The 15,174-nt window shown below is 39.4% G+C and overlaps 2 protein-coding genes across 10 annotated transcripts in view; one reads left to right on the forward strand and one right to left on the reverse strand.

Moving 5' to 3' along the window:
- LOC105471445 (uncharacterized) overlaps positions 1-2,849 on the forward strand; it is a 99,988-nt gene extending 97,139 nt beyond the window's left edge. Inside the window, exon 4 of the mRNA XM_071094124.1 lies at positions 2,580-2,849. The gene's annotated coding sequence lies outside the window, so the exon portion shown is untranslated. The remainder of the gene's footprint in view (positions 1-2,579) is intronic.
- LOC105471446 (caldesmon 1) overlaps positions 1-15,174 on the reverse strand; it is a 236,598-nt gene that overhangs the window by 84,142 nt on the left and 137,282 nt on the right. The window lies entirely within an intron of this gene.

Here is a 15,174-nt window from a genome sequence, read left to right on the forward strand (position 1 = left end):
TCCTTATAATGGTGACCATGTAGTTTTATTTTGTCACAGCACATTCCTTTTTGCTTTGCTTCGCTTAGCACTATTGGAATGTTTACTACAAGCAAGTCATTGCACTAAGTGCTGTGGGGGATGCAAAGATAAGAAGGGCAGTCCCAAAGGGAGATAAGACTTGTATATAAAAATTCTACTACAAGACAGAAAGTGAACAGTACTCTGAAAGCAGTAGAGCTAAAGAACTTCAGTAGGTGACATCCTGTGATCAAGGTCCCAGTGTTTAATCACTCTCACGCTCAATTTATCCTGTTATCGAACTAGATTTCCTGTTGCTGAAATAGAAACCTACTTATCTCTACGAGGGCCACAGGTATTAAGTCATCCTTTAGTCTCGTCTTTTCTAGGCTAGACGCCAATGCCTATTTTCCATCCTTTTAATATCAGCCTGACTATAACAACTCTTCAAACAGGAAACCAAAATTGGACATAATAAAAGCTGACCAAGGCCTGGCTGAAGTCCCAGTGCTGCCTGCCACGTTCCTGTTAACACATCCTAACATCATGTTCACATTGATAATAGCATCTCTTAGAGAGATCATTCATTCAGTTTTGTGCTACATCCAGGGTTTTTGCTTTTTCTTTTTTCTTCCCCAAATGAATTGCTTTGTAAGTCCTATGCCCACACTTACTCCTTTTGCTTCTCTGAATTCTCGTGGTTCTTTACAAACCAGTTCCTGGCCTCACCTCTATGAAGTCTTCCTGGATTTGACTTTATTTCTTTCTAATTTATCTTGTTAGGGAGAGAGAAACCAAAAAGCTTGAGCCCACTCTTTTTTTTTTTTTTTTTTTTTTGAGACGGAGTCTCGCTCTGTCGCCCAGGCTGGAGTGCAGTGGCCGGATCTCAGCTCACTGAAAGCTCCGCCTCCCGAGTTTACGCCATTCTCCTGCCTCAGCCTCCCGAGTAGCTGGGACTACAGGCGCCCGCCACCTCGCCCGGCTAGTTTTTTGTATTTTTTAGTAGAGATGGGGTTTCACCGGGTTAGCCAGGATGGTCTCGATCTCCTGACCTCGTGATCCGCCCGTCTCGGCCTCCCAAAGTGCAAGGATTACAGGCTTGAGCCACCGCGCCCGGCCGAGCCCACTCTTGTTTGCATGTTATTTGAGAAATAATTATGTTGCAATGTGTGAGTCAGCCCCTCCAGCCAACTTGCTGTGAGACTCCCTGTTTCTGTTTAAACTGTCTTGCACCAATTACTTAGGCCGACTCTCTAAGCTCTTTTTAAAATCCAGGGTTTTTAAACAACTGGACTATTTTCTTTTCTTGAAAAGTTTCTATCTGAAAAGGATCATGCCTCTAACTCCTTTCTGCCCTCCAACTTGAAACGTATCTTTAAAACAACAAACAGTGCTTGGAAATAGCAGGGCTCTAACGATTTTGAATGAATGGTGGCTGGTGCACATCTACAAAATCCTGGTTCTGGTCTCAGTGAAAATAATAATAATAATATCTGCTTTACATAATTCCAGGAAAGAAGTGTGTACATGAAGAATGTGATTTCGACCCATAAGAAACTGAATCTAAGCCATAGTGCTATATTTTAGAATGTAGATTTGTTGTTCATAGGTACGGGTTGTGAAGGAAATTATTATAAGGACTCAGGAGATAATTCTAGTGCAGAAGAAAAGGTCAAATCTTCAAAGGAAGCATATATTAGTTCATAAGCCACAGAATTCTCAGGGTGTACCACTCTTGTTCAAAGTATCTAAATATTTCCACAACCATAAATTTATTTGCTGGTGTCCACTTTATGCATCTGGATATTAAATTTACACATGGCTTTTATACTGGAATCAAATCCAGATTTTTTTCCAGTGAGTCTTAAAAAATATTGATTTCCTTCTTTTTGGGGGGTTCTGTTATATTTTATAATCACATCTGACTGGGATCAGCACTTGATTATGATATCTATAGACAGAAATAAATGTATGGTGCCAGGCGTGGGGGCTCACACCTGTAATCCCAGCACTTTGGGAGGCTGAGGTGGGTGGATCACCTGAGGTCAGAAGTTAGAAACCAGCCTGGCCAACTTAGCGAAACCCCATCTCTATTAAAAATACAAAGGCTAGCCTGGCATCAGCTACTCCAGAGGCTGAGGCACGAGAATCACTGGAACCCGGGAGGTGAAGGCTGCAGTGAGCCGAGATTGCACCAGTGCACTGTAGCCTGGGTGACAGAGTGACACAGAAAGAAAAGAAAGAAAAGAAAAGAAAAGAAAAGAAAAGAAAAGAAAAGAAAAGAAAAGAAAGAGAAACACAAATACACAGAGTCTTATTTATTCATTGTTCTTGTGTATATACTTGTTTTTACCAAATAAGTTACAGTGTAACATTTTTGCTGGAAGGGATATTTCCTACCACCACTTTTGCACCTGATACAGCCTAGAAGGGTGTTTGTATGTAACAGATGGCCAGTAAATACTTGTCATTTGTTCCCTCTGGGGTGAAGAAGGACAATGATGGAGTAGAGATGCTGCTTGTTCTTCCAAAGGTTTCTACAGATTAGCCTTTTTTTTTTTTTGGAATATTCATAACAGTTCTGCACCAGAAATTGGATCTTGGGAGTTCAAGAGTCAACAGGTATCAGGAAGATTGATGAACTCACAGATGCACAAGAGACCGATGCCATCATCTCTAGTGCCAATTAAGATAGAAGAAATGCCATCTGTCTTCAGTGCCTGGAGAACTCCCATTTCCCAACCAGGGCACCTCCCATTCCCCAAGCCAGGATGTCAGGAAGCTGCACAGTCAATAGAGACTTCTTCATGAGCGTAAAGTCAGAGCAAAGGGAGGTGAAATCATCACAGGTAATATTTTACCCAAGCCAAGGGGAGACATGAGGAAACACTTCTCCAAGTGGAGAGAATACTTTTCATGTCACAACTCTGAGATTCAAGCCATAAATCTCATGTCACCACCCTGAAACTCAACCAACCCTGAGTTCAAGGTCTGTCTCATTTGGATATTCCTAGATCCCCAGGGCCAAACCAGGTCTTGAACTTGGCAGTCATGCAGGTTTCTACTGGCCATTCCTTTTTTTTTTTTTTTTTTGAGATGGAGTTTTGCTCTTGTTGCCCAGGCTGGAGTGTAATCGTGTGATCTCGGCTCACTGCAACCTCCGCCTCCTGGGTTCAAGTAATTCTCCTGCCTCAACCTCCCAGGTAGCTGGGATTACAGGCATGAACCACCATGCCCGGCTAATTTTGTATTTTTAGTAGAGACCTCACCGTGTTGGTCAGGCTGGTCTCGAACTCCTGACCTCAGGTGATCCACCCGCCTTGGCCTCCCAAAGTGCTGGGATTACAGGTGTGAGCCACCGCGGCCAGCTTCTACTGGCCATTCTTTCTTTATACTCATTAATATTGTGGATTACAGTTGGACTCCACTTGCTTCAATCTGGGATACCTAATGCAATTTGACCCTTATGCATTGTATTTCTCAGAAATGCTCTTCTGTAGAATCTTAGGTACCTTTATGATGGTAGCCTAAGGCAGGAGATTAGAAATAGAGTAGGAGAAGAAAGCTTTTCCATTTTAAGATGCTATTTTACTTTGACGTTATTGAGCAGTGAAATCAAGCTCTTATTAAGATTAAAACAAGAAAAGCAAATGGGGCCTTTTTTTTATCTCGCTAATTTATAGAATAACAACCAGCCTGGCAGGTTTTTAAGGGAAAATATTTAGTAAAAAAACATATTCAATTTTCTCATTTCAAAGCCAGAAGCCATCTGGAAAGCTTTTTAATGTTAACACATTATGAAGACAACAACAACAAAAAAATAAAATAGATGATACTTAAAAAAAAAAAAAAGCAGACAGTCACTTCAAATTTGAAAGCCAATGATCTGAAATATGAATTCAGCTTTCTAAAATATGTTGCAAAGTAGAGAGGGCTGAAGTAATCTGAGATTCTCCTAGGTATTTTAGAATTCAGTCTTTCTAGGATAACTTCAAATTACCTTTCCTTCTGACCTTTTCCCAGTAGATCTAAGAATCAAAAATTAAGCTGAAAGGTAAAAATACAATTCTGAGGCTATTCTATTGTGCTTCTGGGTCTATGTATTTTGAGAGTTCCAGTTCACTAACTTTATTTGAATTACAAATTTTATGTTAACAAATTAACCAAAGGGTATATTTTATGATGAAGAAACTCCATTTATAAATACTCCTCCTCCTTCTTCCAAATAGCACTACTCAAGGAGCATAAACCATTTATAAAAATGCTCGACTTTACTGGAAAAAAATAATTAAGTCCTCGTATTTTGATTAAAAAGTATTGGGCTCTAATGTATTACTTCATTCTTTTTCTTTTTTCTTTTTTGTTCCATCATTACATCCCAATATTGGAAAACCATTTACCATTTGGAATCTAAACTTTGAACTCAACTTATATGTTAAACACTACATTCTATTGTATGCTAAACATTCTATTATCAGAAAGAATGTTGATAAATACATGCCAGAGATTGTCCCTACCCTTATCCTACTTCTGCCCATTCTTCTGGGATTAACTGGATACTTTACTCCTCCTGACCACAAGCTTGATCTTTCATTAGAGAAATTTTTGATTATGCAGTTTGTTCACGGTTGGACTCCTGTATGTTTGGTATAAACCCTTTAATTTGATGATTATCTGATTTATAAGGCAGATACTAATTGCAGATATACTAAGGGCTTGAGTACTAGAGTAAATAGGCCAACAAAAGGAAATGGACTCTTACCAAATTCATATCGTTTGCCTCCACAATGCAACTAAATAAGCATAAGTGGTCAAAATTATATGTTGTAAAAGTCCAATTATCCTTAATTATCAAAGAAATACATGAGATAAATCTCTTCATTTCTCTAGAGAAAAGATATGGAGTTGAAATCGCAATGGCTTGAAGGCTCAGCAAAGGAGTGATGAAACCCCAGGAGAGGTATTGATGGTGCCAGCATTTAGAAGACACAACAAATGTCACTGACATTTCTGCCTCCCTCACAAGTAGCTTAGCAAATTTGTCACAGTTGTGCCTTAATACACAGATATGGACTAAAGTATTAGTGTTCATTCAACATTGTATGCTGGTCTTGGAGAAATAAAAATGAGTAAGATGTAGTTTCTGATCTACAGTTGCTTTCAGTTTGGTGGAGAAAACAGATATGAGAACAAATAAACATATAAAATAGATGATAATAGTTAACATACGTAAAAAGTGCCATGTAAGACCTAAGGTGGGAGTAGGGGTCTCCTAGTAAGCACAGCACAGTTTCCTTCTGATTGGGATAAAGCCAGAATTTTAAATCTTCTGCATTTTCTCCTCAACTCACATCTAAAGGAAAAGGGAAGATAAAATGGCTTTGGCTCTCCTAATCTGCAATTGAGGTCCTAAGCCCTCTCCAGAGGTGACAGGCTCTAGGCAGAGTGACGGTGACATTTTATTTCATTGTGTTTCCTCAGCATCTGATTTTTGACTGCCTGACAGCCAGTCAGCTAGCATAAGGTAGTAGGGTAAGAAGTGTGAAAATTCCTTTGAAACGTAGCACATGACCAGCATGAAACCTGCAACTCTCCATGTAGTTAATATAGAAGTGAATCCAATGTAATCACCCAGGCACTTCAACATGATAAACGTATGTCATGAGCATTACCCTTTACACTTTCGATGACATTTTTTCTATATCTTGCTTAATTTTCTCAGCCACCCTGAGAAGTGTTAGTTCTCTTTTATAGATAAGGAAACCCTGATCTGCTGAACTTTTATCCGGTGTCTTTTCTTTTGTCCTTGATTTAAAAGACAATCTCTTCAGCAGGAGTTAGAGGACATTTAGCTCTAATGTGGTAATAAATTGAGAGTGGGGCTTCGTACAATGCAAAGAAAAGAAGTGCCAGAGTTGCAGTAAATGACAGGGTTTCCGGATTTGACCCTGCCACTGACTGTGTGCTCTTGGACATGTTGCTCTACAGACTGTCCAATGATTTGGGCTTCCAACCCCCTTTCAGAGAATGTAGGAAAGACAGCGTATGTTAATTTCTGATGACATAACCCAACTGGACACCAGAATCTGTGTTCTAGAAGTAATTCTGCACTTCAGGCAGAGTTCTCATGGGAAACTGACACCTTTCTGAAGGGTATATGTCTCTGATTTCAGCTCTACCATAGCTCTGACAATGCCACAATGAGACATAATTTGTATGACGTGAGGCACTTAGGGACTAAAGGATTTGGGAATTTCTCCCCGGCCTCAGTCTAGAGTTTTAAAAAACTTCATTCTGTTCAGTTCAAAAGCTACTGGGCATCTGTAGCAATGATAATCCCTAGGTAGCCAGGATATGCTATGAAGATGCTGGCTCAGGGAAAATACACTCTCATGGTTAGATAGGAAGAGTTAAAGGATCTTAAAAGGTAGTAGCAGGAAGGACAGGAATCAGATATCAGTTCTTTCTACATCACAATTTTTGCCTAAGACCTCTTAATAATAGGTCCTTTCTCATCTTCATCAAAGGACAAATAGTGAGGGAACATTAGATCCCCCAAATGAGCCCCCACTAAAAAAAGATCAAGATCTACACAACAGTTTTGATTAGAGAAACAGAAGAATTGTTCAAGGAAGGAGTGGGCAGAGATATACATGTATTGTATCTGCCAATCATGCCTTGGGAAAGATGCAGTGTGATTAGACCTGAGGATGCTTCTTGTCTTTGAATCAGCCTGATAACCCATCACCTCATCCTGCTTGTTTGTTTGCTCACTTCCTGCTCATTTTTCATATTAGTTTCTTGAGTCTCCCCCCACCTCCAGAAAACCTTCCAACAGTGTAAAGTTTTCTGTGGGAATAAAAAATGGGTTGACTGCTGTTATTCTAAGCGGGCACAGTAGTGCTACTAGCTCCAGAAATAAAGGACTCTTTCATTACCTAGTTGCTTTGGTGCCGGCTCTGAGTTATCTAGCTTTTATTTGGAGAGCCCCATGAAGCATACAAAATTCCCACCGGACAAAAAGACCCAGGCTACCCTTAGAAAAATAAAAAGCACATATTGAGCAATCCGCTGGAAACTGTCAGCTGAGTTCCTAAATGATACAGGAAAACAGAACCCACTGAAGATGTGACATGGGATAGTCCATGTCACCCACAATGGAAAATATGAACATTGGAAGAATTTCCTATTCTAAACAATGTGGGGTTTAAAATACACTCTCTGGAGACTCTCCTGAATGTACAGGCTTGTAGCTGCTATTTATAGTGACCGATGTGTACTTTACTGAGATTTTTATCCCAACAAAGGAACTGTATGTGATGTAGGGAGTTATTAAAATGGAAAATAAGCCCTCACATTCTAACCTAGTCATTGGTACTCATCTCAAATGCAATGTCAAGTCTCACTAAAATAGATCAACTAGAAGGAAGGCCAGTAAAAATTATAAAATACTTTAAAAGAAATTTAATTTTGAAAAATATTCAAGTCTACCTACCTGGTAACTTCCACCAGGCTAGCAAAACATTAGAAGCTTATTCAAATGGTGAATAAATACAGATGGTTTCTAATTAACAAATTAAGCTGTTCAATGTAAGTGAATGTTTTTAAAGTTATTTAAAAGGTTTAAAAAAGTTGTACTCTCCAGTGTTTAAAAACTAAACCATGGAATGTAGCTTACATATTTAACATGTTAACCAAACCCTTTATTTATAAATAATTCAAAGTTGTACTTTACTAATATCCCTGAATAAATGATTAAAAATTCAAAAACTGTCTGAGTTAATGCAGATTTAGGATAGGCTAAAAACTGATCTTCCACTGCTGATGAATAGTGCTCATTAGATAGCAAACTAGTGGAAAGAACTGATTTTGTTCACAAAATATGCACATGATTCCTCTTTAACCTGATTCACAGATGAATGAGAATCCACTTACACAGCCACCACATTGGTCCAACATGCTCATGATTCACGCCCTGTGGTACTTTCTTGTAGCACCATTTAGGGACCTTTGGGATAATAAAGGTCAAGAACTTCCTTGGAAGACTTGAAAGCAACTGAAGTCATCATTTCTGTCTGCCAGTTCCACCTGACCAAATGACAGCTGCAAATGCAGATCGGTTACTCCTGCTGGCCAATGAGAAAACCAAAGGGCAAAAGAGAGAGGTTCAATATAAATATTGGATAGCTTTCATTACTTTTTTTTTCTTTTTTTGAGACAAGGTCTCCCTCTGCTGTCCAGACTGGAGTGCAGTAGTGCAATCATGGCTTACAGCTCACTGCAGCCTCTAACTCCCAGGCTCAAGTAATCCTCCTACCTCAGCCTCTAGAGTAGCTGGTACTACAGGCACACAATGCCACATCCAGTTATCCAGCTATTTATTATTATTATTATTTGTAGAGATGAGGTCTTCCTATGTTGCTCAGGCTGGTCTCAAACTTCTGAGCTCAAGTGATCCTCCCACCTCAGCCTCCCAAAGTGTTGGGATCCCAAAGGAGTGAGCCACTGCACCTGGCCTATATTTTTATTTTATTTTGATGAGAATTCTTTGTTCACACTGTATACTTCTTACAACTTTAGACAGCATAAGAACATTTGTCTTGTGTGTTTATTTTTATTATTTCTTGAGGCAAGGTCTCATTCTGTCACCCAGGCTGGAATGCAGTGGTGACATCTCAGCTCACTGCAACCTCTGCCTCCCGGTTTCAAGTAATTCTCCTGCCTCAGCCTCCCCAGTAGCTGGGATTACGGGTGTCCACTATCATGCCCGGCTAGTTTTTGTATTTTTAGTAGAGAAGGGCTTTCACCATGTTGGTCAGGCTGGTCTCAAACTCCTGACCCCAAGTGATTTGCCCGCCTCAGCCTCCCAAAGGGCTGACATTACACGCAGGAGCCACCATGCTCAGCCTGTCCTGTGTGTTTAGAAAGACAAACTTCTTGCCCTCTCAGGGAAGTGGGCTCTCACTGACACCTTTACCTGAGAGTCTGGAGAGAATCTTTGGAATGCCTGGATCCCAGGGCCCTGGAGAAGCTAATACCTAAATTCGTATGATCTCATTTCAAATTTTATTTTAAAATAAATGAATTATTCAGGACACCGGTTACCACTGGGGGTGGGGAGGTGAAGGGAAGGGATTGGAGAGGAGCCTGGGGCTTCAAGGGCATTGGAAATGTCCTAGGTCTTAGGCTGTGTGGTGAGTTTATAGGATATGCATTAGGATGAGTTAGAACTTCCATATATATTACATAGGATTACTTTGTATGCATCAGCTTTCTCATAATTAAAATGAATAAATTAGTAATTTGGGATATACTTTTTCAAAATCATTTTGTAAAAATTAGGCAAATGATTTTTCTTCTGTTATTATTACAATATTTATATATAATGTTGGCACTCAGAGGCTTCTAGTTGATGCTTTAATGGTAATGAAACCATAGATTATGCAACATGAAAAGAGAAATTATAATTTCACAAGGCAAAAAGAGTATTTTAAATATAGCCATCCCTCAGTATCAGCAGGGGAATATAAATGCTACATACATAGTTGTTACACTATATTGTTAAGAAATAATGACAAGGAAAAAAGTATGTACATGTTTAGCACAGATGCATCCATGGTAGGCCTAACTACATTTTTGATCTGGGTTGGTTGAATCCCCAGGTAGAGAGAGCTGACCATACATGATTAATTAAATTATATACACACATACACATATGTATATATAATTGTGACAAAGACCTTGATATGTACCAGACTATTGTATGCTTTTGTCTTGATTTCAAACAAGTAGGGAAAATGGAAAAGCATTCTTGATAATAAAAAGGTAAATTTTCTTTTTATATAGAGACCTTTATATCCATAATTGTCCCGTCACTTTCAAGGTAGCTGCTAAAACAGATTTGAAACAGAGAAGAGGTTAGACACTGAGCCATCTGACACATGCAGTTGTACCTTGTTCAGTGATACCCCAGGTGGTAGCTGCCAAAAGGCTGAGTTTCCTGGGAGGTGACCCCAGAGAGAGCTTTTCTGAGAGCACCTTTCTTACCATGTCCTTCAGCCAGCAGAAAAACAGCAACGAGAGGTAACAGACTGAGCACTAATCATGTTTCAGGAATTGCCAAGCACTTTATAATCTGCATTAAACCTTATAAGGAAGAATTGTTCCGACGACCATTTTCCACATGATGAAATAGGCTGAGAGGTGGAGTAGAACCACCCTTAAGAATCCAGCTGGGATTCTGAGATTTGAATCCAAGTCTTCATGACTCTAGATCCTACTCTCTGAAAGGCACCAATGGGCTGAGAGAGGCGGAGTAGAACCACCCTTGAGAATCCAGCTGGGATTCTGGGATTTGAATCCAAGTCTTCATGACTCTAGATCCTACTCTCTGAAAGGCACCTGTCCCACTGCAAATCTGTCCCATCCTCCCCAAAGATAGTAGTGATAAATGTAAAATAATAAGTTTCTCTGTTAAGAATCAAATCAGTTATCTTTTTCATATTTAGAGAGAAAAGTCATTTGATGAATTTTCTAAAAACTGGTAAGAATGGAGAAATCCTACATAACTTAGTTTCATAATTAAGCTTTGTTTGAAGAAATCATGCTAACACAACATTCACCAAATAAAAAACTTCTAAAATTGATGGAAAATGGGATTGTAGTAAGTCCCCATAGTTTTTTTGTCCTTGTTGACAAAGATGGCAAAGTTTGATTCCCAGTTCCTGACAATTAACTGGCATCATTCTGCCTATCCACTCATCTTTCTTTGTTTTTCACTTTATTCACTGTCATTTGACCTAATCTCCTTTATTTAGAAATATTATCCATAATCGGTTTTTAAGTTTTAAAAAGCACTCTACATGCAGTACATTGTAGAATACACTCTTTTCCAAAAGTATGTTTTATTTTCCTAATCAATAGCCATAGACTTTTTTACAGACAGCAAAATGAGGATAGCTTTGTTTGTCCAGGGGCCCACACTATGCAAACAGCTTAGCTGGGTGATCTTGAGGGGATATGTCTCCTAGGCTTGAGTTTCTTCATATTTAACAGGCAGTTTTAAAATTCATTAGATCAGGGATTCTTGGCCAGAAGGCATCAGCCCCAGGAGGTCTGCGGACGGAGGTTCATGATGCCACTGAATGTAAGTGCCAAGTTTGGTGGGTGCATATGTGCATTTTTCTTGGAGGAGGGTCCAGAGCTTTCATCAGTGCCTCAAAAACAGTGTGTGGTCCAAAACTGAATACATAACGTTCCCCTGCAGAAGATGATTCATAAGGTCAGAGACAGCCTTAAGTTTTTAAGAGTGATGATGTGACTAAGTCCCTGTCCTAATGATGTACAGTCTTGCTGAAAAAAGTCCAGTGAAAAGTCAAGAATAGTCATATCAACAGCCTTCTTTGCCTTAAGCAGGGAAACTCGATCTTCTCTGTTTCTATTTTTCTGTTAAATGGGAATAACACAGGAGATTTTCTGAGGGCAAACAAAATAATGACTGTGCCTACACATGTAAGCCGTTTACCTGAAGAAGCATAAAAAATAGTTCAACTAGGCACAGTAGTCTTTGTTTAGTCTATTGCTGCTGCAGGACTTTCCTTAGTTCAGCTAAAGACAGGGTTCTTGTCTGTCCCACGGCCACGAAAATTTGGGCTCACAGACGGTTTAAAGGTTGAGCAAAGCAGGATTTTATCGGGTGAAAAGCAAGAAAAGGGGGAAACAGGGACTCTCCCAAGGCCAAAGTCCCTCTGCTAGAGCACTTCCCGCCCGCCATTTGAATCCCCCATTCTGCACAGGAAGAGGCGGGGCCAAGCTCCTCCCAGCTGCAAACCTCGTGAACTTCCTGAGACTCCACCTCAGTGGGCAGGCTGGTTGGAGTTTCTCCAGGGACCCCCTCCCACCTGGCTGTCTCATTGCCGCATAACTGCCGTGAATGAATTTCCCCCATCTTGGGGAGCTATTTTGCCATTATGGAGATTATGGATTTTCAGCCAAGACCACCAGTTAAAACATGAAAAATTCCATGGATCAATTTGTTTCAGTGGGAAGGCTTTGAGATTTGGGGCAGGCAGGGAGAACCAGGTTGTAGTCCCTAGCTATAGGAAGCTGAACATGTTACTTAGACTTTCAGACTCAAGGATTCCTCAACTGTAAGTAAACTATCCAGGTCATAGGGTTGTTTGGATGATTAAATGAGATAATGTATATAAAGTATATCACCTAGTACCTGGAATTTGGTTGATGTTAAACAATTGATGGTTCATTTTCTTATTAATATTAGACAAAAAATTTGACTGATAGTTTTTTCTACTTGAGAACTATTTTTCTACTTGAGAACTACTCTAAACTTTTAACGTGAAATTCAGAGAGATGTTTTAGACATTATATTTAAAATAACGAATATGTCATTCATGAATTAGAAAATCAGCCACATGTCTACAATATGTGATTTTGAACTCCTCATGGAGCAATTATATTTGCCAGGTAGACTTCAGTGTTGCCAAGGGTTTAATTCTTTCCCAACTGCAATAAAAACATCTCAGCAAAGTCAAGGTCAGTATAGAAAAGAAGCTTTGTGGTGAGGATGCAGGAAGTTATAATGACCGAGATGACAGAGACATAAAATTCGTATTCAGGGCCAGGTGCAGTGGCTCATGCCTGTAATCCCAGCACTTTGGGAGGCTGAGGCGGGCAGATCACGAGGTCAGGAGCTTGAGACCTGCTTGGCTAACATGGTGAAATCCCATCTCTACTGAAGACACAAAAAATTAGCCAGGCGTGGTGGCACATGCCTGTAATCCCAGCTACTCAGGAGGCTGAGGCAGGAGAATTGAACCTGGGAGGTGGAGGTTGCAGTGAGCCGAGATCACTCCACTGCACTCCAGCATGGTTGACAGGACAAGACTCTGTCTCAAAAAAAAAAAAAAAAAAAATTTGTATTCAGTAAAATTTTATTTTGTACCAAAAGCCTACCAAAACATTAAAACAATTTTAATAATAACATCTAACATTTTTTGAGCATATAGTATATGCCAGGCATTGTGCTAATTTTTCTACATCCATAGGCCAACTAGTTTAATCTTTTTTTTTTTTTCAGACAGAGTTTCACTCTGTCGCCCAGGCTGGAGTGCAGTGGCGTGATCTTGGCTTACTGCAACCTCTGCCTCCCGGGTTCAAGCAAGTCTCCTGCCTCAGCCTCCCAAGTAGCTGGGATTATAGGTGACTGCCACCATGCGCAGCTAATTTTTTGGTTTTTGTTTTTGTTTTTGTAGTTTTTAGTAGAGATGGAGTTTCACAATGTTGGCCAGGCTGGTCTTGAACTCCTGACCTCAAGTGATCTGCCCATCTCAGCCTCCCAAAGTGCTGAGATTACAGGCGTGTGCCACCGTGCCCAGCCTAATCTTTACAATGACTCTATGAGGTATTTTTATAGATAAATAAAAAGGAGCAAGAAATATTTAATTTATCACAAGGTAACCCAACTAATAGCTCTCCAAGTCAGGATTTGAAACTAGGTCTATCAGACTTCATCACTCACACACCTAACTACCACATCATCCTCCCTTTCTCTAGGTGACAGAGGATTGTTAAATTATAAGTGTTACATATGGAAACAAACAAACAAAACAAAACAAAACAAAATTGCTTTTTAATATGTAAATGTATGGACTTACATATTTGTTACCTTTTTTTTTTGCAGCTAAGAATGCAGTGATGGATCAGCATGTGAGAGACTTAAGAATCTAGATATTTAATTTTTTGTACCAAAATTGGTTATTGAATGGATGCCACTTTGGGTAGATCCTCAATTCTTGATGTTCTACTGGCAACCATAGCATAGGATAATTTTAGGTTGAGAGGAATTGTTAGGCTAGTGGAAATTGGTCAAAGTATGTCATCTTTACCTATAAATTGACAAAGGTAACAAATAATGTCTATTTAGAGTGAGTCAGAGAAAAAAAGTACAAGAGGGAGAGGATATCAATGTGTATGTGTATTTTTATGTAACTGGACACAAACAAATAAGGATCCCTATACATGGAAATTATCTACTTCATCTTGTTCATGCCCCTACATTCAAGTTGGACTGAAACTAAAGAAATAGATTGTAAAAAGTATAAATAGATATCAAAACCTATAATTTTTATGTCAAATAGATATGAAACCTTCCAGAAATATTTTTAAATGTCTTTCAAACCAATTGCTTGAAAACAAACCTTTTTTTTTTTTTTTTTTTTTTTTTTTTGAAGTGGAGTTTTGCTGTTGTTGCCCAGGCTGGAGTGCAATGGCGTGATCTCGGCTCACTGCAACCTCCACCTCCCCGGTTCAAGCAATTCTCCTGTCTTAGCCTCCTGAGTAGCTGGGATTACAGGTACCCACTGCCACGCCTGACTTAGTTTTTGTATTTTTAGTAGAGACGGGGTTTCACCATGTTGGCCAGGCTGATCTTGAACTCCTGACCTCAGGTGATCCACCTGGCTCAGCCTCCCAAAGTGCTGGGATTATAGGTGTGAGCCACCACGCCCAGCAACAGATCTTTTAATTTCAAGGTATGTGGTGACTCACACCTGTAACCCCAGCACTTTGGGAGGCCAAGGTGGGAAGATTGCTGGAGTCCAGGAGTTCGAGACTGGACTGCACAACATGGTGAGACCACATCTCTACAAAAAATAAAAAATAAAAGTAAAAAACTGGATGGCAAATTCTAACTTTCTTTTGCCTCCTGGAGTGATCAATTTTCTGAGAGAATTAAAGGGAAATTTTGAGCAAATATAGCTACTTTGATAATTTAGTTTCAAAGGAATATTGTATTCAACTTAATGGAAAATAATGTTCTGATGATAAAATAACAGAAATTTCATTTTAAAAGATTTTATTTAAAAATGTCAAGGTCCTGATGCTAAGCATGTTGAGTAAGTGTGTGTGTTTGTGTGTGTGAGGGGGTGTGTGTTGTATAATCATTGATTGGTCATTTCTATTAAATCATGTAAAAAAGTCTCAGTGATACAGTTCTGGGAGGGGACTTTAGAGACCCCATGGATTTTTAAAAATTGCTTCTTTTTATAGTGTAGTAAAAATGTTTACTTTCAAATGTCTAATCATCAAGCTTATTTCAGAGGCCCATAAAAAATGTATGAATGATGACAACAGCAAGTGTTTTCATTCCCTTTATTT

This window comes from Macaca nemestrina, chromosome 4, assembly GCF_043159975.1.
Source record: "Macaca nemestrina isolate mMacNem1 chromosome 4, mMacNem.hap1, whole genome shotgun sequence".
NCBI classification, from domain to species: domain Eukaryota; kingdom Metazoa; phylum Chordata; class Mammalia; order Primates; family Cercopithecidae; genus Macaca; species Macaca nemestrina.